The sequence below is a fragment of the Lissotriton helveticus genome (genome assembly GCF_964261635.1).
Source record: "Lissotriton helveticus chromosome 1_1 unlocalized genomic scaffold, aLisHel1.1 SUPER_1_unloc_1, whole genome shotgun sequence".
Lineage (NCBI taxonomy): Eukaryota > Metazoa > Chordata > Amphibia > Caudata > Salamandridae > Lissotriton > Lissotriton helveticus.
In genome coordinates this window covers 2,900,214-2,920,555 of record NW_027611648.1, presented here as the reverse complement: position 1 = coordinate 2,920,555, position 20,342 = coordinate 2,900,214, and the positions used below count along the sequence as shown (strand labels likewise).

The window sequence follows — 20,342 nt, the reverse complement described above, 5'->3', positions numbered from 1 at the left end:
AATTTTGAAAGTGTTGAGCCGTTCTTCAGACAGAGCAGAGTGTAGAATGGTAGCCTGAGAGTACTTGGATCTAGGAGTGAGGATTTGTAGAATTTCCAACATTTTATTAAGCTCAGAAAGGATACATGTACCCTATGGACTTGTAACATGGAATCCCAAAAGCAGACATTAAAGTCATATGGACTGGCACCAAAAAGATATTTAAAATAGAATACTATTAATTAATTTTAATGTATATTTCTAGGATGGGAATTTCCCCTCCACGGACAACAGGCATTTCGCCCTGCCCTGAGTTACCACCTACTTGTATCTGGTAACCTGACTTTTGAGCTCTGGCCTCTGCCGCACGCAAATCTATTGTGTGTTGCAAGGACTATGCTGTTATATTCTCTGTTAATCTGTTTACATTATTTGTATAAAGTTAATGTATCACTTTAAGGCATGAGACCTGTTATGTTTCTGTATTGGCTTATGATTCTAAACAGAGCTTTGCTAACATAGCATTCTGTGCTGGAGAGCAGTTGTATCTTGCTGTTATCCTGACAGGATCTATGCTATGCTGTTACCTCAATAAATGGAAAGGTTTCAAAGTCGGGGCATTTACAATGTCATTTTTAATATCTACAAATGATTTGTTTTGTTCATCCTTCCACGCAAACATAGTTTTCTGTCTTAATAATTTCCTTAATGGTTCCATTTTAGTTGCAAAATTTTCTACGAATTTACTGTAATATTCGCACATTCCTGAAAAGGACAATAATTGATCCCTGTTAGCTGGAGCTGGAGCTTTGAGAATAGCATCTACATTAGATTGTTTAGGAACTAAACCTTCACCTGACAATGTATGTCCCAAATATTCAACTGACTTACAAAAAAGCTTACATTTATGTGCCTTCAAGGTGAGTCCACTATTCTCCAGTCTTTTACATACTTGATCTAAATGTGATTCATGTTCTTGTTAATTTTTGGAAAAAACCAAAATATCATCCTGGAAGCATTTGACAAAAAGATCTAAATCTCTAAAAATTTGGAACATCACCCTCTGAAAAACAGAGGCAGCTGATGCCAATCCAAATGGCATTCTTTTATACTGGAAAAGTCCCATAGGTGTAATAAAGGCAGTGTATTTCTTGGAATCCTCAGTTAGCTCAATTTGATGGTATGCTGATCTGAGATCAAGGGTGGAAAATATTTGCGCACCATCAAATAAGGAAACAAGCTCATTTATATTAGGAAGGGGGGTGACAATCAATAATGATGTTGGCATTTAACGCTCTCAAATCAATACATACGCGTAATTTCTGATCAGGTTTTCGTACAAGGACAATGGGGGACACCCATTCCGAAGATTCAATGGGTTCCATAATGTTTTCTTTAAGTAAATCATTCAACATTTCTTTCAATTCATCTCTAATATTGAGAGGAACACCTCAATTTTTGTTTCACCGGCAGAGCATTGTCTTTCAAAACAATTTTATGCGCAAAATTTTTACGTTTTCCCAAACGATCACAGAACACCGTGTTGTATTTAAGGCTCCAACATTCCATGTCCTTCTTTTTATCCTCATGTGCCACACAATTCTGGCTTGTGGTACTTACCATATCTGACTCACTGCATAGGGAAACTGGATCTTTGGAGCGTGGATTTAACATAATCCCTAGCTCAAATTGATCACGCCAACCAAGAACATTGACACCTTTGACAGCAATGTATAACTTAATCATGGCAGATCTACTTCTAAAGATTATGGGTACCTTAAAAAATCCCTCAACATCAATAATGGATCCATTAAAACCTTCAGCTAAAATGTCTGATGGTATCATGTTTGCAATATCACATATATCTAATAATTTCTCATTAAAATATTCTCTAGTGATAATTGTCCATGGTGAACCCGAGTCCACCATGAGCTCAATTTCCTTATTAAGTATATAAAAAGGACATTTTGGAGATCCCATACTTCCTATGACAACACAACTTTTTTGTGCTAGAGAAACTACAATTCCTTTGTCGGACTCCTGCATAGGACAAACATTCGAAACATCACTAATGCTCGAAACTTTAGTAGGATCTAAATTATTTGAAGGAACACGTGTTTGAGAACTACGCCTGTCTCTACAAACATTGCTAAAATGTCCCCTTCTTCCACAAATCTTACATTCTTTGTCAACAGCTGGGCAACCTTGAAATGAAGCAATATGTGACTTACTGCCACACCTAAAACAGGAAAAGACTTTGTTGTAGTTATCCTGTCTTTTATAGTTAAAGTTATTAAAGTTACTAAAGTTGCCTTTGTTTCTCCCTTGAGAAAATTGAGATCTCTTGTAGTCAAGCTTAGGTTTAACTACACAAACTTCTTCCTCAGGTGTAGATTTGTTAGTATTAGATTTTTTTTTCAACAACCTCCATCCATTTCTCCGACATTTCAGTGGATTTAGCTACAGCGATTGTTTCTTCCAAATTCGGATCACCTATACACCAGAGTTTTTCTTGGATTTTCTTATTTTTAACATGGACGATAATTTGGTCTCGAATCATTTCGTCACACATCATGCCAAAGTTACAATGTAGACTCAAAGATCTTAAGGAAGTAAGAAAATCATCAAAAGATTCATCATTTTTTTGAGATCTGGTGTAAAATTTAAATCTGTTTAAAGCAATGCTCGCAGTAGGTTTGAATCTCTTTTCCAATCTAGTTAAAGCATCAACATAAACATTCAAAGCTTCACCATCGCCAGGACGTGGAACACTTTGTGGTAAAGTTCTGAAAATTTCCTGACCTTCCGAACCCAGACAATGGAGCAAAATACTCTTTTTTTCTTTCAGCACCCATTCGCTCTCCATCAATCGCCTTCATATAATTAAAGAATTCTTCTTTCCATCTAGACCATGGCATGGGAGGATCACCTTTGTTTTGTAAAAATTTAGCTGGAGGATCAAATTGCATTTTTTTTTTTAAATAACCAAGGTTATAAACACTTGAAGGAGGATTAAATGGGTTAAAGAAAACGGAAAATAAATAAATAAATAAATAAATAACCAAATGATAAATAATCACCACATAAATAAATGTAGTATGCTGTAAATATGAACACTTTCCAACCTTAGGAATAGAATCAGAATAACATAAATAGTACTATAAAAGGTTTCATGAACTCATTGAATGTCATAAATCAACTAAAAGAACGTGTTAAAATGTTTTTAAAATTGCGAGGTGAAGCAGAGCAGGACCAATCCTTTTGTGGGTAAGCTTGTTCAAAATAAAAGGCTTACGAGTGAATTAGAGAGTTGCTGGGTAATGAAATTCACCAAGCGTGAAGAACGAAATGTCTCCGTGTTGTTCAGAGCGTTGCTAAGTAACCGCAATCAGAAGCGTGAGGAACGACGTCTGACGTGTGCTCAGCTAGACGTGAAGAGAAAAGCGTCATCGGCTTGCAGCGTCGTCATCAGCTGGTTACTAAGGAGCAGCGTGTGAAATGTAAACAGCGCGTTTTAAAAGATGCAGGGCTCTCTGATTTCCAAATGGCAGCGCGTGGAGTGCAGGTTGTTTAAATGATGCAAAACTCGATAAAGATGCACGCTGGAGCCAAAACGATACCACATATGCCTAGACCTATCCCTCAACTATGGTCCAGAGTATGAATCAAGGGCAATGAAATTAAGGAGTACTTTCATGTGTTCATTTTATTCCACCTGATTATCAGTCGTTAGGCTTTTGTGCAGAAAAACAGGACACAATTTTTTTCCAGACAGAAAAATTAGACTGAAAAGACCCACAAGACTCTGGGTGCAGCAGAAGCAGCCAAGACTTATGCTGTTTTTTTACTAACTGGGGGAAACACACAATTCTTCCCTCTGTTAGAAATATCTTTCCCCTTCCCTCCCCTGCTTCGCCCATCTCCCCCCCCAACCAACCACATGCATAAAACAAGTGGTAAATAAAAGCAGAAAACCACTATGAAATAGTGAATGGCATGTGGTTTGACAGGCAGAAGAATCTCAGACCATTCGCTGGTGGAGGTGCAACTCGATGGTCCGGTTGGTATGAATTAGGCGACTAAAAACGGTTCTGACATTTGCAGGTGGGTCACGCTCTGCAAGGTAACATCTGGGAAGGGGGGGGAGCTGCCTGATGCATCCCCACTGGAGGACCAGCTGCTAACTAATCCCCTGACCGAAAAAGCAATCTCAACCATCTATAGGAAGTTGATCTACAATATGTGTTGTAGTAATGTGGCTCACTGGTTAGAGGCGGCAGACCCGGAAGCAGAGGACGGCCCGGGACCAGGGTTCAATTCCCAACGCGGCAGGGTCGTGGACCAGGGTCAGCAGACTCGATAATTCTCGCTTCGGTGCCTACTCTAACCAGGGGTCTCACTCGGCAACTCTGGGCATTAGCTTGCCTCATCTCCACAATGGCCCCATCAACGCCGGGGATGCCTGGCTTCACCTTGGGGATACCCAGGAGGGACCATCCCACAGGGAAAGCCAGGACGGGTTCCCCAGCGGTATACAGCGCCAGGAAGCCGCTCGGCAACAGTGCGCTTTACAAGTATACATTACATTACACCACGCTTGTGAAGGAGTACCCTGCTCACCAAACTCTAAATCAAGAGCTTTATCTTGTCTGTGCTATGCATGTATCTCTAGGTCCGCTTCATTATGTCCATCAGTCTTTCTATGATGTACCTGTTATTGCAGCGTGTGTGTTTAGTACAGGTTTAAGCTTACGGTGTGTGTGGTTGTTTTTTTTAACCCTGTGGTTTAATCTGCACTTGTTGCTTATGCGGTGTTATGTGGTGTTGTCACACCCTTGTAATTATAACAAGCATTTGCAATGCAATAGGTCTTGCATTAGGAAAGTTTGAGCTATTGGTATTGTAAATGACACATTTTTTATTTATAATAATAATAATAATAATAATCTCCAATTTTTAAGCACAAGTGTGGCATAAGAGCCAAGGAGAAGAGGGGAGCCTCTGAGGGGAGGTGGGTGAGTCACATGTGAATCTATGAAAGATACCAATACTGGAGAACCACAGTTTTCAGGTAAGTAACTTATGTTCTTCTCCAGTATTGGGGTATCTTTCATAGATTCACATGCTTGAATCAGAGTAGATAGCAGTAATTCGAGAACTATGCATAGTAAGCCATAAGTACATTGTAAACAGAGTACGAGAGAATACATATACATATATTACAGTATAGCAGTAAACATGGGCACATCTGCAAAAAGCAGAAATATATACATGTATACAATGTGTGCAGGAGGAGGTAAGAAACAGAGGCTCACCTTACTTAAAAATATTACGTAGCACCGCTTGCCCAACAGCTGTGTCAGCATTGTTGGCAGCTTCCAGACAGTAGTGCTTGGTCGCAGCTCTGCAAATCTGATGAAGAGGCACACCACCAAAGAGAGAAGTAGAAGAGGAGACTGCGCTAGTAGAGTGTGCTTTAATCGTTGCTTGAAGTGTCTTGCCTGCTTGCTGATTGCAAAAGGAAATTGCTCTAGATATCCAACGTGCAAGAGTCTGTTTAGCAACTGGAGGTTCTTTACGCATCCTGCCGTAGGCTATGAAGAGCTGATCAGTTTTACGGATACTGGTTGTTCTTTGCAAATAAAATGTCAAACATCTCTTAACATCTAGAGAATGTAAAGTCTATTCTGCTGGCAACTGTGTATTAGGGGAAAAAGTCTTTAAGATGACATGCTCATTCAGGTGGAAATCAGATGGAACTTTAGGAATTAAGGCCGGATTAGTGCGGAGCACCACAGCGTCTTTGGTGAATTGAAGAAAAGGTGGTTTGATAGTAAAAGCTTGTATCTCGCTGACTTGAAGTAAGAGCTAAAGGCAGTGATGTCTTCCAGGAGATGAATTTAAAATCAGCCCTATGAATGGGCTCAAATGGGGACTTCATGAGTTGTGCCAACACAATGTTCAGATGCCAAGGCGGAGGCGGGCGTCGAATTGGAGGGAACATCTGAAATAAGCCTTTGAAAAATTGTTGAATAATTCTTGAAGAATAAAGAGAATTGGAGCCATTGTGCTGGAATCTAGAAATTGCATCCAGAAAAACCTTCAGGGTAGAGTGAGAGAGGCCGGATTTTGCTAATTGGCGTAGAGTGAACAGGGTGAACATTTATTTATTTAAGTTAGCAACTGACACCCTACGGGTAACCTGGCGCTGTGATACAGGCGACTAGCTTAGGGCCGAGAGACTGTGTCCCCTGCCAGGATGGAGTTAGCAGGATGCCAAGGAGCATACTCAAGGGTAGAGCCAGGTTTTTAACCTTTTTCTAAACTGCAGGATGTTGTCCATTTGTCTCGTATCAAATGGAAAAGTATTCCAAAGGTGGGACGCTGCCGCACTGAAGGCCCTACCTCCTGATTTGACTTTCCTAACTTTAGGCAACCTCACCAGATTAGCGCTCGTGGAGGGGCATACCATGTCAGTTTCTCCTGCAGAGATCTGGGACAGTGACCATGTGGAGCCTTAAATACTATACATAATGCCTTAAATCGTATCCTCTGCGAGACTGGCAGCCAGTGTAAATCTGAGAGTGCCCGGGAGGTGGAGGAGTGGCGTGGTTGCACTAGTACCATTTTGGCCACCATGGTCTGTACTCTCTGCAATCTCTCAATCAGATATTGCGGGGATTCTAGTATCAGGGCATCACAATAGTCCAGCTTACTGAGGATGGTGCCCTGGACTATCAGCGCTCTGTTCTGTTAAGAGAACATCGGAAGGATTTTCCGAAATGCTCTGATCAGAGTAAAACCACTTCCAGCTGTTTTGTTGACAGTTTTCTAATGTCAATTTGTTGTCAACCATGACTCCCAGATTATGTACCAGGCTACTGGGAGCCAATGGAGTAGCAGGGGATGTTGGCCAAAACACAAGCGGAAGTTTAGGAGGGATTCTATCTACTGCACAGTGTAGAATCTCTGTCTTCTTAGAGTTAAAATGAAGACTTTAAATTTGAAGCTTCACACCAAAGATAGAACCGTTTCCACTTGAGTTTGTAGGTTTTGATAGTGGAGGGTGCTCTAGCGTTAGTGAGGACCTCCCTGCAGTCTGGAGGAATAATCAAATTAGCAAACTCATAGTGCTCAGGCACCAGTTGGATTCGGATGGCAGATCAGGCCATGGTTCATAGTAAGAAGATTCGAAATTGGGCGCAGCCAAATTGGATTGCACTCCGACAAAAGGAGGAGCTCCGTAAACCAGAACTGGCGAGGCCATCTGGAGGCTATGAGAAGAATGCTGCAGGGTTCTTTCTGCATTTTCCAAAGTACCCTTGCGACTAGAGGAATCAGTGGAAAAGCGTGAGCATACATTTTGACCAGTTCATCAAAAACGCATTTCTGCACGATTCTGAGTGGGGAAGCCAACTTGCATAGAATGGGCATTTGCGGTTCAGGTTGGTCACCAATAAATCCAGTTTGGGGTGTCCGCAAAGCTGAAAGATGCGGTTCAGCGTCGGCTGATGAAGTTCCCACTAGTGGTTTGACGAGACCGACCTGCTCGGGGAGTCCGCTAGAAGGTTGGACACCCCCGGAACATGGACTGCTGTGATCTGATGTTGAATCGCCCAATCCCAAATGTGCTGAGCTTGTAGGGATAGCAAAGTGTATCTCGTGCCCCCTTGTTTGGTCACATAATGCATGCTTGTTCAATCAATCAATCAATCAACAGATTTGTAAAGCGCGCTACACACCCGTAAGGGTCTCAAGGCGCTGGGAGGAGGGAGGGGGTCGCTACTGCTCAAAGAGCAAGGTCTTGAGTTGTTTCCTGAAGGAAAGATGGTCCTGGGTTAGCCATAGGTGGGTGGGGAGGGAGTTCCAGGTCGTGGGCGCCAGGTAGGAGAAGGCTCTTCCTCCGGCGGTGGCTTTGCGAATGCGTGGGACAGTGGCGAGGGCGAGGCTGGCGGATCGGAGCTGGTGGGTGGGTGTGTAGAATGTGAGGCGGCTGTTGAGGTATTTGGGGCCCATGTCGTGGAGAGCCTTGTGTGCGTGGGTGAGGAGTCTGAACGTGATCCTTTTGCTGACGGGGAGCCAGTGCAGGTCTTTCAGATAGGGAGAGATATGGCTGTGACGGGGGATGTCCAGGATGAGTCGTGCAGAGGCGTTCTGTATGCGCTGGAGTCTTTTCTGGAGTTTGGCTGTGGTTCCAGCGTAGAGGGTGTTCCCGTAGTCCAGTCGGCTGGTGACGAGGGCCTGGGTGACCGTCTTCCAGGTTTCGGTGGGGATCCACCGGAAGATTTTTCGAAGCATGTGCAGGGTGTTCAAACAGGATGACGAGATGGCGTTGACTTGCTTGGTCATCGTGAGGGAGGAGTCCAAGAAGAAGCCCAGGTTGCGTGCATGGTCCATTGGCTTGGGGGCAGTGCCCAGGGCAGGGGGCCACCAGGAATCGTCCCAGGCAGAGGGGGATGGTCCCAGGATGAGGACTTCCGTCTTGTCCGAGTTCAGTTTCAGATGGCTGAGCTTCATCCATTCCGCGACGTCTTTCATTCCTTCCTGGAGGCTGGCTCTGGTGGTGGCGGGTCGATGGGGAGGGAGAGGATCAGCTGATTGTCGTCAGCGTAGGAGATGATGTTTAAGTTGTGTTGGCGTGCGATGGGTGCGAGGGGGCTCATGTAGACGTTGAAGAGGGTGGGGCTGAGAAAGGATCCTTGCGGTACGCCGCAGATGACTTCAGTGGCCGTGGATCGGAACGGGGGAGACGGACTCTCTGGGTTCTTCCGGCAAGGAACGAGATGATCCACTCCAAGGCCTTTCCTTGGATTCCGGTGTTGCTGAGGCACTGTATTGGGGTGCGGTGGCACACGGTGTCGAAGGCTTCTGAGAGGTCCAGGAGGATGAGGGCAGCTGTTTCCCCGTTGTCAAGCAAGGACCTGATGTCGTCGGTAGCTGCGATGAGGGCGGTCTCGGTGCTGTGGTTTGCTCGGAAACCAGACTGCGAGGGGTCAAGGGATTCGTTTGTCTCGAGGAAGGCGGAGAGTTGTTTGTTGACGGTCTTCTCGATGACTTTGGCTGGAAACGGGAGGAGCGAGATGGGGCGGAAGTTCTTGAGGTCCGTGGGGTCCGCGGTGGGTTTCTTCAGGAGGGCGCTGAGCTCGGCATGTTTCCGGCTCTCCGGGAAGGTGGTGGATGTGAAGGAGCTGTTGATGATGTCCCGGAGTTGTGGTAAGATGATGGAGTCAGCTTTGTTGAAGATGTGGTGTGACCAGGGGTCGGTTGAGGAGCCGGAGTGGATGGTGTTCATCGTTCGGGTGGTGTCTTCGGTGCTGACCGAGGTCCAGGTGCATAGGGTGGTGGTGGGGGGCAATGGTTCGGTGGTAGGGTGTGTGGTCTGTGCGCTGAAGCTGTTGTGTATGTCGGCGATCTTACGGTGAAAGAACGAGGCGAGTGAGTCGCAGAGGTCTTGCGATGGTTTGATGTCGTTGTTGCAGGTGCTGGGGTTGGAGAGCTCTTTAACGATGCTGAAGAGTTCCTTGCTGTTGTGGGTGTTGTTGTCCAGTCATTCTTTGAATGTTGTCCTTTTGGTGGTGCGGATCAGCTGGTGATGATTGCGGGTGGCGTTCTTGAGGGCTGTCATGTTTTCTGTTGTCTGTTCGTGGCGCCAGGCTTTCTCGAGTGTGCGGCAGGTTTTCTTAGAGTTTTTGAGGTCTTTGGTAAACCACGAGGCTTTCTTGCTGCCGGGTCTGCTGGGAGGGTTCTTCAGTGGTGCGAGGTCATCGGCGCCGTTGGTGAGCCACTGTGTGAGGTTGTGGGCTGCTTCGTTGGGGTCCGTCGTGTTGGTGGGAGGGTTCTGGCTGAGGGAGGTGGTGAGCTGGTCGGTGGTGATCTTGCGCCAGCTTCTGCAAGGAACCTGTTGCGGGTGGTGGTGGGTCGTGGTTCTCCTGAAGTTGAAGTGGACGCAGCTGTGATCTGTCCAGTGTAGTCCGGTGGAGTGGCTGAAGGAGATGTGCTTGCCGGAGGAGAAGATGAGGTCAAGCGTGTGGCCGGCGTAGTGGGTGGGGGTGTTCATCAGTTGCTTGAGTCCGAGGTGGGCGAGGTTGTCCAGCAGGGCGGCGCTGTTGCTGTCATTGTTGTTCTCCAGGTGGAAGTTGAGGTCCCCTAGGAGGATGTAGTCTGAAGAGGTTAGGGCGTGCGGGCTGATGAGGTCTGTGATGGATTCGCTGAATTGTGTGCGTGGTCCCGGGGGTCTGTAGATGAGAGTGCCCCTGAGGGTGGTCTTGGGGTCGGTGTGTATCTGGAAGTGAAGGTGCTCGGCGGCGGTGAGGGTGTCGTCGGAGTTGGTCGTGATTTGGATGGTGTTTCTGTGGACGATGGCGATGCCTCCTCCGGTTTGGTTGACGCGGTCCCTCCGGGTGATCTTGTAGCCATCCGGGATGGCTATGGCGATGTCGGGGGCTGAGGAGGCGTTCATCCAGGTTTCTGTGAGGAAGGCGACGTCTGGTGATGTTGTGTCCAGGAGGTTCCAGAGTTCGACGCCGTGCCTGTGGACGGAGCGGGTGTTGAGCAAGATGCACTTGAGGTGATTGTTGCTGGTAGCTGACTTGGCGGGTGCGGTGCAGGTTTGGAGGCAGGTGAATTTGCAGGGTTGGCAGGTGAAGGGTCCGTGGGTGCGTTTCGGGATGGCTCGGTAGCAGGCGGGGTTCTGGCAGGCGTTGAGTGCGTGGATGGTTGTGCCGTCGTAAGTCCGTTGGGTGGGCAGGCATCGTCGAGGGCCAGGGGTCCTTGCGATGGGCCCAGTCCAGGGCGCGGACGGGTGCAGACGGGCTTGCCTTTGGCACGCCTTCAGCACGCCCGCTGCGCGGCCTCCATATGAGACAAAGTGGGAGGGAGGAGCAGCTGGGAGGCGGGAGCGGGGCGGCCAATGGGCAGGGGGTACAAAAGAAAAAGGGGTGGGCCGCGAGGGAGCAGCGGGGGGTGCACACACAGAGGACAGGGGTACAACACCAACTACGAAAAATACCGAAAAATGCAGAAGTCCAGAAAAAAAAGCACAATTCACAAGTCACAAGTGTGGGCAGCAGCATGAAGAAGGAGAAGGTAGCAGCAGGGGGACACCGAGGTCAGGGTCGAACCTGCGGCGCTGTCACAGCGGAGGAGCCGTGCGGCGTGGGGGGTGGCCTGGGGTCAGGTGAGGTTCTCTAAATTCGACTTCATCTTACATTCATCCGCCATTTTGTGTTGCCTTTACACAGGCCACTCGACAAACGAATTGTCTCTGCCTTTTTGACTGCAACGTGTCGCAAGACCCCCTCCATCCTCGTCCAAAACCATGCCCAGACAACGCCCGGCCTAACTAATCCTTGTACCAACTATCTGTTAAGCCTTTAGCATTCTTATCGTCCGACCCACTAGACATAACTGGTACGATAGATCAAGGTTATGATGGCTTCTGTAATTGGGTGACTAGGGCATTAGATTCCCTTATCCCCACAGTTTGGTGTAAATCCGGGGCCAGAAACACTAGCCCATGGTATGATGATGCGCTTCGGGTACTCAAGACCTCCTGTAGGCGTGCAGAGCGGGCATGGCGTAAAACCTATAACAACCAGGAGAAGGCCGTGTACCAAGCCACTGTTAAACTCTACCATCGAGCAGTGTGCAGAACCCGCGCTGCCTTCTACGCCTTACAATTTCGGACTAGTGCCAATCCCTCTAAAACAATCTTCAAGGTGTTGAAGGATCTTACCACCAAAAAGGTGACTGCTATTCTCCAGAGCTCTGTGGAGCATTGTGAAACTCTGGCGGATTTCTTCGTGGAGAAGGTGAACGCTATCTATCGGGCTTTTCCGTCGGCCAGTTCACCTGCAGATTCACCTGCAGATTCACCTCTCAAACCCTTGACTGTTGAGGAATTGCATTCTTTTCCGACCTTAACAACTGAAAGCCTTGGCAAACTGGCTTGTCAAGTGAGGTCGGGGTCCCCAGCAGATCCGCTCCGCCCGGCTGTGTTCAAAGATCTGGCGGTGCATGACATCTCACCGCTATGTTCTTTGATCAATACATCGCTTACATCCGGCGTAGTCCCACTCAAGTGGAAACAGGCCGTGGTGCGGCCTATTCTCAAGAAACCAAGCCTGGATGGGAGTAAGCCCAAAAACTATCGGCCAATTTCACTTCTGCCGTGGCCCGACAAGGTGACTGAGGCGCATGTCAACGCGGTCCTCTCGGAACACCTTCACCAAGCCGATTTCCTCGATACGACGCAGAATGGGTTTCGAGCGGGCCATAGCACGGAGACGGCTCTGCTGTATATGGTAGAGCATTTGCGCTCCGTGCTTGATGCGGGTCAAACGGCGGCGCTGGTGCTATTAGATCTGAGCGCCGCCTTTGACACCGTGTCACACCCCTCCTTCTGCGTCGCTTAGACGAGGCTGGTGTCACTGGCACCGCTCTCCAATGGTTCCGGTCTTTCCTAGCCAATCGGACCTTTAGCGTGACCGTCCCTCCATACCAGTCCAAACCCCATCTGTTGGATCTGGGGGTCCCCCAAGGCTCCTCGCTGAGTCCTACGCTGTTTAATCTCTACGTAAGGCCGCTGGCTGAGGTTGTTCGTCAATGGGGTATGACAATGGTGTCATACGCCGATGACACCAAGCTAGCGGTCACGATCAGCGGGGATGCCGATGTGGATGCACCCAGATTCCAACAAGGACTGAGGGCGGTCGCTGGCTGGATGACGTCCAACTGTCTCCAGCTGAACGCTAGTAAGACCGAGGTCATGATTTTTGGGAAGCAACCGGAACTTTGGGGAGGCAGATGGTGGCCGGGGGATCTGGGTCCTACACCTATTCCAGTCTCTGAGCTTAAAAACCTCGGAGTTTGGCTGGATCCCTCCCTTACGTTTGTATGTCATACTAAACGTATGGCGGCCTGCTGTTTTGGCATTCTACGGGGACTACGTCCGGTGCTTAAGTTTTTTGATGCCGCCACCCGGCAACTCGTGATCCAAGCCACTGTCATCTCCAGGCTGGATTACGCAAGCTCTTTATTCGCTGGCTTAAACCAAGCAGAAATTGGTCGTCTGCAGCGGATTCAGAACGCCGCTGCGAGAGCGGTGGTTGGACTACCTAGATCCTGTCCGACCTCTAGCACCCTGCGATCGTTGCATTGGCTACCGGTGGCCCAGCGGATTCAGTTTAAGGTCCTCTGTGTCGCCTACAAAATACTTAAGGGATCCCCAGCCATGATCTTGTCCAGACTTCTGGCCCACTACACCCCTGTACGAGCATTAAGATCTGCTGATCTGGAACTAGCGGTTGTCCCTCGTGTCAAGCGCAGCAGAGCCGGCGGACGTTCTTTCCAAGTCCGCGCAGCAATGCTGTGGAATTCTCTTCCCCCGGCGATTCGCGCCCTTAGGGACTTGTTCTCATTCTGCCGAGCGGTGAAAACTTTCCTGTTCCCTTAGCCCTTTCCCTCGGTTGTTTTTATCTTGTTGTGTTGTGCTGCTACCTTGTCGTGGCACCAGGACGCTCCTTCGCTGGAGCAGCTGTGCGCCTAATAAAAATGCATAACATAACATAACATTCTCTTGCCGTATCTTATCTATCGGCCTTTCGCTATTCTCTCCTCTTGTTTTCCTATTTTACAACCTTTCCTTTGAAGCATACAAGACATGCCTTTTCATTCCAGACTGATTAACTTGAGGGGCCGAATAACACACAAACATGTAAGCAGAGAACATTCCGGTTGCACAACACTTTGTTTTCAAACTCTTCTGACTGGCTGTAACTTTGTGTATTGGGTATATGTTTGTACAACTGCATTTTTACCATAAAAGCTTGTGAGCCACGGAGTAAAGTGGCAGTCTCCTGAGAACATACTTGGTGTACTTCTAGGACAACTGTGCCTAGCTGCAGCTAATAAATTCGGTTTCCTACGACAACAGAGTGTTCCGTGTCTCTGTGCAACAAGACAGGTGAACTCGGAGATTAAGGCGTGCCCTGCGCCGCCAGGCCCATAAGGCCCGGTTCTTCAATTGGCGCCCAACGTTGGACGGCTTCAGAGGTAGTGGTTGAGCCCGAGGATCGAGAGGAGCCCCGCAGGAAAATTCCGTAGGAGGCGCCCCACATCAGCGACCCCTGTATGTCGAAAGTGGACCGATGGTCTTTTGAAGCGCGGCTTCTCCGTTCCAACGGCTGCTAGCAACTGCTGCCCTGACTGCCGCCCTGTCTTGGTCCCTTGGTGACAACTGGTATCTCGAGACGTTAGAACGGACCTCTGTTGGCGTAAGGAGACATTTGGTTAAGTACTAGTGGGTAGCTCCCACTTCTTTTGTTTTTGGATTTTGATTTGACTATAGCAATAACCGAAGCCAAGGCATGAGTACGTTTGTGCTGTGTTGCTTGATTAACCCCTTGATGTTTTGAAAAGAGGCCAGTGAAATAACGATGCCTGGTTTCAGTAAGTTCAGACGTTGGTGCTGTTGTGATTGTGATAGGGATTCCCAACTGGAGGACTCTTGTCCCATTCCTCCGGCTGGAACTCCCACCTATGAGCTCTATTCTAAACATGGTGTGGGCCCCATCACCTTTAATGAAGTGTGGGTCCGCTATACTAGGAAAGATGGCGTTCTGCAGTGGCCACAAAATGGTAGTTTTGAACCTGACATCCTAGATAATTTGAAGCTACATTGTTTAAAAGAAAAGCCCGGCCGTCTATGTTTGACTCTTTTCGCCTCTAGCGCAAGGAAGCCAAACAAAAAGAAATTAAACAGGCAAAGAGAGATAGAAAGGAAAAGGGCATGACTTTCATACAGGCTGCCCAGCAGTTTACTGACAATGAGACTGATCATGTGATTGAGGTTTTAGAAAGACGACATCGTATGGCTGTGGATAAGTGTTATCCGGTGTTGCCAACTTCCCCTCCGGACAAAGATATTGACCCCAAAAAGGATCCTTTAATGTCCCATTTGTTGAGATTACCCCTGCCCTATGCACAAGGTGCTAATGCACCCTTGTTAATACCACCCGCTCCGCCACCTGTTGCTCAGCCACCTGTTGTTCCTCAACCAGTCCCTGCACCTCCACCACAGCCCCTTCAAGTTATGCCTATCCTGTCACCTCCTTTGCCACTGGCTCCTTTGCCTTCGACCCCCTTTATACCTGTTACCCCTTCTTCTGCCCCTCTTGTGCTCCGCCTAATACCTTGTCCCCTGTCCTTATGTCCAACTCCCCCTCATTTTGTAAACAGATGGTTGATACCGTTTCCGGTTTCTTGTCCCCTTTCTTTGGGTCATTGAGCACGACTCCTGTTCCTCCTCGGAGGCAGGCCCGTAGACAACTCCCGGGTCCTGACGAACAAAATGTGTTAGATATTCTTGCTCGTAAGTGGATCATGAATGATCCCGAGTATAGTGTACAAGATATCATGGACACTTTTTCACAGTGGAATGCACCAACACAAAGACATGTTTTTGATGCCATGTGCGTCATTCTTAGCCAAAAGTGGGAGGATACGGGATGGGGATTAGCTCCCCAGGATCTGCTAGATATTCAGGCTGACTTCGATAAAGGAATAATTGTGGGTCCTGAAGTTGAGAATGCTGTAAAGACACTTGTCGCCCTTAGGTCCATGCTACCTTCTCGGTCTTTACCTGAACCCGATCTTTCCGTTAGACGGAAACTGAAACACTATCCTATGAGAGAGGTTCCCCCAGTTTGGAGGGACGAGGTTGCACCTGCGGGAGGAAATCCTGCTATTCCCGCTCATTTTCAACGTGTATGGGTACATGTACCTTGGAGGAGATCTGAGGTGCTAGCCCTTACCTGACCCCTGTAAGAACCCTGCTGGTTATTACAAAGAACTGTCTCAGACTGTTGATGCGTGTGTTATGAATTTGGCCGACAGATATGCTGATGGGAAATGTTGTTCCGCAACCATTGTGGGCTAGAATTCGGAAAGAGGACCATGTCCAGGAATTAGGAAGGGATTGGCCTGCTATAGTTGCTGCCGATAGACTCCAAGTGGGTGGTTCCAAACCTGATAATCTAATTACAGAACTTCCTGGTAGGATAATCACCTTAATGAAAACTATGCTGCCCACTCTGAGCGTTAATTGGGATAAGTTATCTGCCTGCAAACAGAAGAAAGATGAGTGTGTCTCCGACTTCTTTACTCGGTTTGAGGAAACGTTTCTTGATCACAGTGGTCAAGATATGAGCACAGAAGGTGGGCAGCGACTATTTGTGGATACATTTGTATTTAATTTACTTCCCGAACTCTCTAATAAATTAAAGAATTCTGAAAGTTTGTGGGCCGTTTCTTCTTCAGCCCAGATATTGGCTACTGCTCAATATTACGAGAATAGGGATAAGGAGGAAAATGATAAATTGGATAAAAAGACTAAAGATTTAAAAACGAAAGTACTCTTGCAACAGGCTTATCCCTCTCGCCCCGCTCAGCGTCAGTTTCAGCCGACTCCCCAGTTTCAGAAGGTGTTTCAGAAACCTGAGCCCTTTGTTCCACGACCTCCACTGGGCCCTAATCAATGTGTCTATTGTAAAGTAGAAGGTTACTTTAAGAATAATTGCCCAGTTTTATTGCAGCGTGCTGGTGGTACGCCTGGGCCAGGAGGCCGAGGTGGTTTTCAGTCGACCCCAAGGGGGAGGGGGCGAGGTACAATCTCCCAGGAGCAACGTTCCTTTCCGCCCCAAAATTCCATGAATTGTTTTGATCAGCAAAATACTCAGTCTTCACACTATTATAATGACGATTATTGTATGGAGGATGAGACTCAGTATTTTAATTCTAGCTAGGACAGTCATAGACAAAGTGAGGGAGTCATTTCAGTTCCAGTGGACCAAAATGGGCCTTATGTTGAAGTCGTTGCGCTTGGTGTGTCAGAGCCATTTCTATTGGACACTAGTGCAACAAAGAGTTCTATCATCCACTCCAAATTCCCTGGGGCTCCTTTGTCTGGCTTAACAAATGTTTCTGTAGGATTTTCTGGCGCCCCAGTTCGCAACCCAGTTTCTTGTCCTTTGCCCATTTCGATAGGTCCTTATGACTTAGAGGCTCCACTTATTTTGACGGCTGGTTGTGGTGAGAATCTGTTGGGTTTGGACTTGTTGAAAAGACTGTATGCGACACTGCATTGTTCCCCTTCTGGCGTGCATCTTACTTTAGGTAAGAGATTGATCTCCCCGACATATTTGTCTAGAGACCAACTCCCTTCTGAATTATGTTCCTTGCCCGCTGATCTTTGGGCTACAGGTCCCAATGATGTTGGTCTCTTGCAGATCCCACCCTACATTGTCACCCTCAAGTCTAATGTTAAGCTACCTCGCATTCCCCGGTATAAGATTTCGAGTGATGGTGAGAGAGCCCTGTTGGCTATTATTTATGATCTAGTTGAGAAAGGTGTGGTTGAAGAGACTAGGGGAAATGTATGCAATAGTCCTGTCTTGCCTGTTCTTAAACGTACTGACTCTTCCCAGCCACCTGTTTATCGTTTTGTGATCGATCTTCGGGAGGTCAATAAGATTGTTGTACCACAGTTTCCTGTCGTCCCAGATATCACTGCTTTATTGACGATGATACCTGCTTCGGCTGCCTGCTTTTCGGTCATTGACCTTAAGAACGCTTTCTTTAGCATTCCCATTGCTGAGGAAAGTAGGGATATTTTTGGTTTCTCATTAGGAGGCCGAAGCTTTCGATTCAAGCATGCACCTTAAGGCTATTGTGAAAGTCCATCCATTTATAGTCAGGCTTTGAAAACTCAGCTTGACGCTTTTACTTTGCCTCCAGGTGCCACCCTTATTCAATACGTAGATGATCTATTGGTTGCTGCTGATTCTGAAGAAATGTGTAAACAAGTTACTATTTCTCTGTTACGTCACTTGTCTGACTTTCATCACAAGGTTTCGCCCTCTAAATTACAATATTGTCGCCAAGAAGTTACCTATTTAGGTCATCTCTTGTCGAAGGAGGTACGGCGATTGACCCCAGAACGAATCTAAGCAATTGCGCAAATGTCTGTACCATGTACACAGAGAGAGGTGCGTGCCTTTTTGGGCATTACCTCTTATTGCAGACAGTGGATTCCTAATGTTTCTTTATTAGCAAAACCTTTGTTAGCCCTTACCCTTAAAGATACACCCCAACCTCTCCCTTGGACTGAGGAATGCCAGAAAAGTTTTTCTGATTTGCGCACTTGCTTATGTTCTGCTCCTGTGTTGGGCACTCCGATTACAGTAAACCTTTCACACTTTATGTACATGAGAGAGAAGGTTGCGCGTTGTCAGTCTTGACACAGCAATTTGGGGACAAGCAACATCCATGTGCTTATTTTTCTGCTACGTTAGATCCCGTGGCTTAAGCATTACCTAGTTGTCTGAGAGCTACAGCAGCAGCAGCAGTTTCCATTTGCCAATCTGCTGGATTGGTGCTAGACAATACACTTATTGTCATGGTACCACATGCAGTGGATACTCTCCTAAATAGGACAAAAACTCAGCACATTTCTGGGTATGAGCTGACGCTCCTGGCTAGTCATGTACACATCAAGCGATGTAACACCCTGAATCCGGCTACACTGTTGCCGATTCCAGTACAGAAAGGCATTCGAGAACAACATGATTTTTTTCTTCGTACGGAGGAAGAGACGAAAGGTAGAATCGATTTGAAGGATACGACACTCCTGGTCCCGGATGGGATCCTATGGGTGGATGGTTCTTGTTTTAAGCTTCCCAATGGTGAAACGACTGCAGCCTATGCTGTTACCACTTTGCATACAATTGTAGAAACAGCAAGCATTAGGAAGAATTCAGCCCAGGCAGCTGAATTGATAGCTCTGACAAGAGCTTGTGTATTGGCTAAAGGAAAAACAGTGAATGTGTTCACCGATAGCCAATACGCATTCGGGTGGCCCATAGTTTTGGCCGCCTCTGGAAGGAAAGAGGATTCTTTACCTCACACCGTACTAAAATACAGCATGGCCAGCTAGTAAATGACCTCTTAGAATCACTTGCCTTGCCCACTCAGATAGCGATTGTGAAGTGTAGTGCACATAAGAGGATCACTGATGACGTAGGTGAAGGAAATGCTTTTGTGGATCAGATAGCAAAAGAGACAGCTAGAGATGTGACAAGTCGTATGTATGTTGCTGGACCTGCCAGATGGGTCAGTCAAGGAGGAATGTGTGAGGACACAGTAGAAAGTGTGAAAATGATTCAGGAAGAGGCTACAGAGAAAGAATTAAGTAAGTGGAAAGATGGTACGGGAATGTTAGATGTGACGGGGTGTTGGATAGAATTGTCAGAACATCAGTGTTGGCTGCTACCAGACGCCTATGTACTTCCAGTAGTGACTATGGCGCATGGTCCAGCCCACATCAGTGCGAAAGGAATATGCAAGCTTTTGGCTCCGGTATGGCAGAATGCGGGAATCCCTAAATGTGCAGACAATCTAGTTAAGCATTGCATTGTTTGATTAATGCATAACCCAGGAAGAGGGACACCAACTCCAGCAGGCCATTTTGCTCCCCGAACGTATCCTTTTGAGGTGTTGCAGATAGACTACATTCATATGGAGAGATGCAATAACCTAAAGTATGTCTTTGTGGTGGTGTGTGCCTTTTCTAGATGGATAGAGGCCTACCCCCTAAAGGATAATACTGCTTTGTCTACAGCCAAGGTCCTTCTGAAGGAATACTTCCAGAGGTTTGGTTTACCTCGAATTGTCTGGAGTGAAAATGGAAGTGAATTCGTGGGCCAAATCATGCAGAAAGTATGTACAGGTCTTGGTATTAAGCAGAAATTCCATGCGGCAAATCACCCTCAGTCAGCGGGTTTGGTAGAGTGCTATAATGGCACTCTCAAGCTTAAACTTGCAAAGATACAGGCCAGCACGGGTCTTGCCTGGGCCGATGCTTTACCTTTGGCTCTCTTGTCCACCCGAACAGCTGTTCATTCTCGTGTGGGACTTAGCCCATATGAAATTGTGTTCGGATGCCCGGCTAATGTCTGGGGTGTCCCTAGGCCCAAAAAGTACTCGGATATAGAGTATCCAATGTTGGTTCATTATTTGCATGACCACACCACTAAATTGCGTGTTCCCCATCAGCAGGTACAAGACGCTTTTGCCTCAGGCCTCTTCGGATCCCAGGCACACCATCCAACCTGGGGACTGGGTGTGTCTGAAGAATTTCCAAAGAAAAAAGAATCTGGAGCCCCGCTGGGGACCGCCAAGACAGGTCCTGCTGACGACACATACAGCTGTGAAGGTTGTTGGGAAAAAGAACTGGATTCATGGTGTGCACTGCAAAAAGGTACCCTTGCCTTTGCCTTTTGACAAGTGGGTCCGCGAAGGTATAGGTG

At 47.2% G+C, this 20,342-nt stretch overlaps 1 long non-coding RNA gene across 2 annotated transcripts in view; it reads right to left on the bottom strand.

Annotated features, from left to right (window-relative positions):
• Positions 1-20,342, bottom strand: part of LOC144805407 (uncharacterized) — a 288,842-nt gene that overhangs the window by 216,351 nt on the left and 52,149 nt on the right. The window lies entirely within an intron of this gene.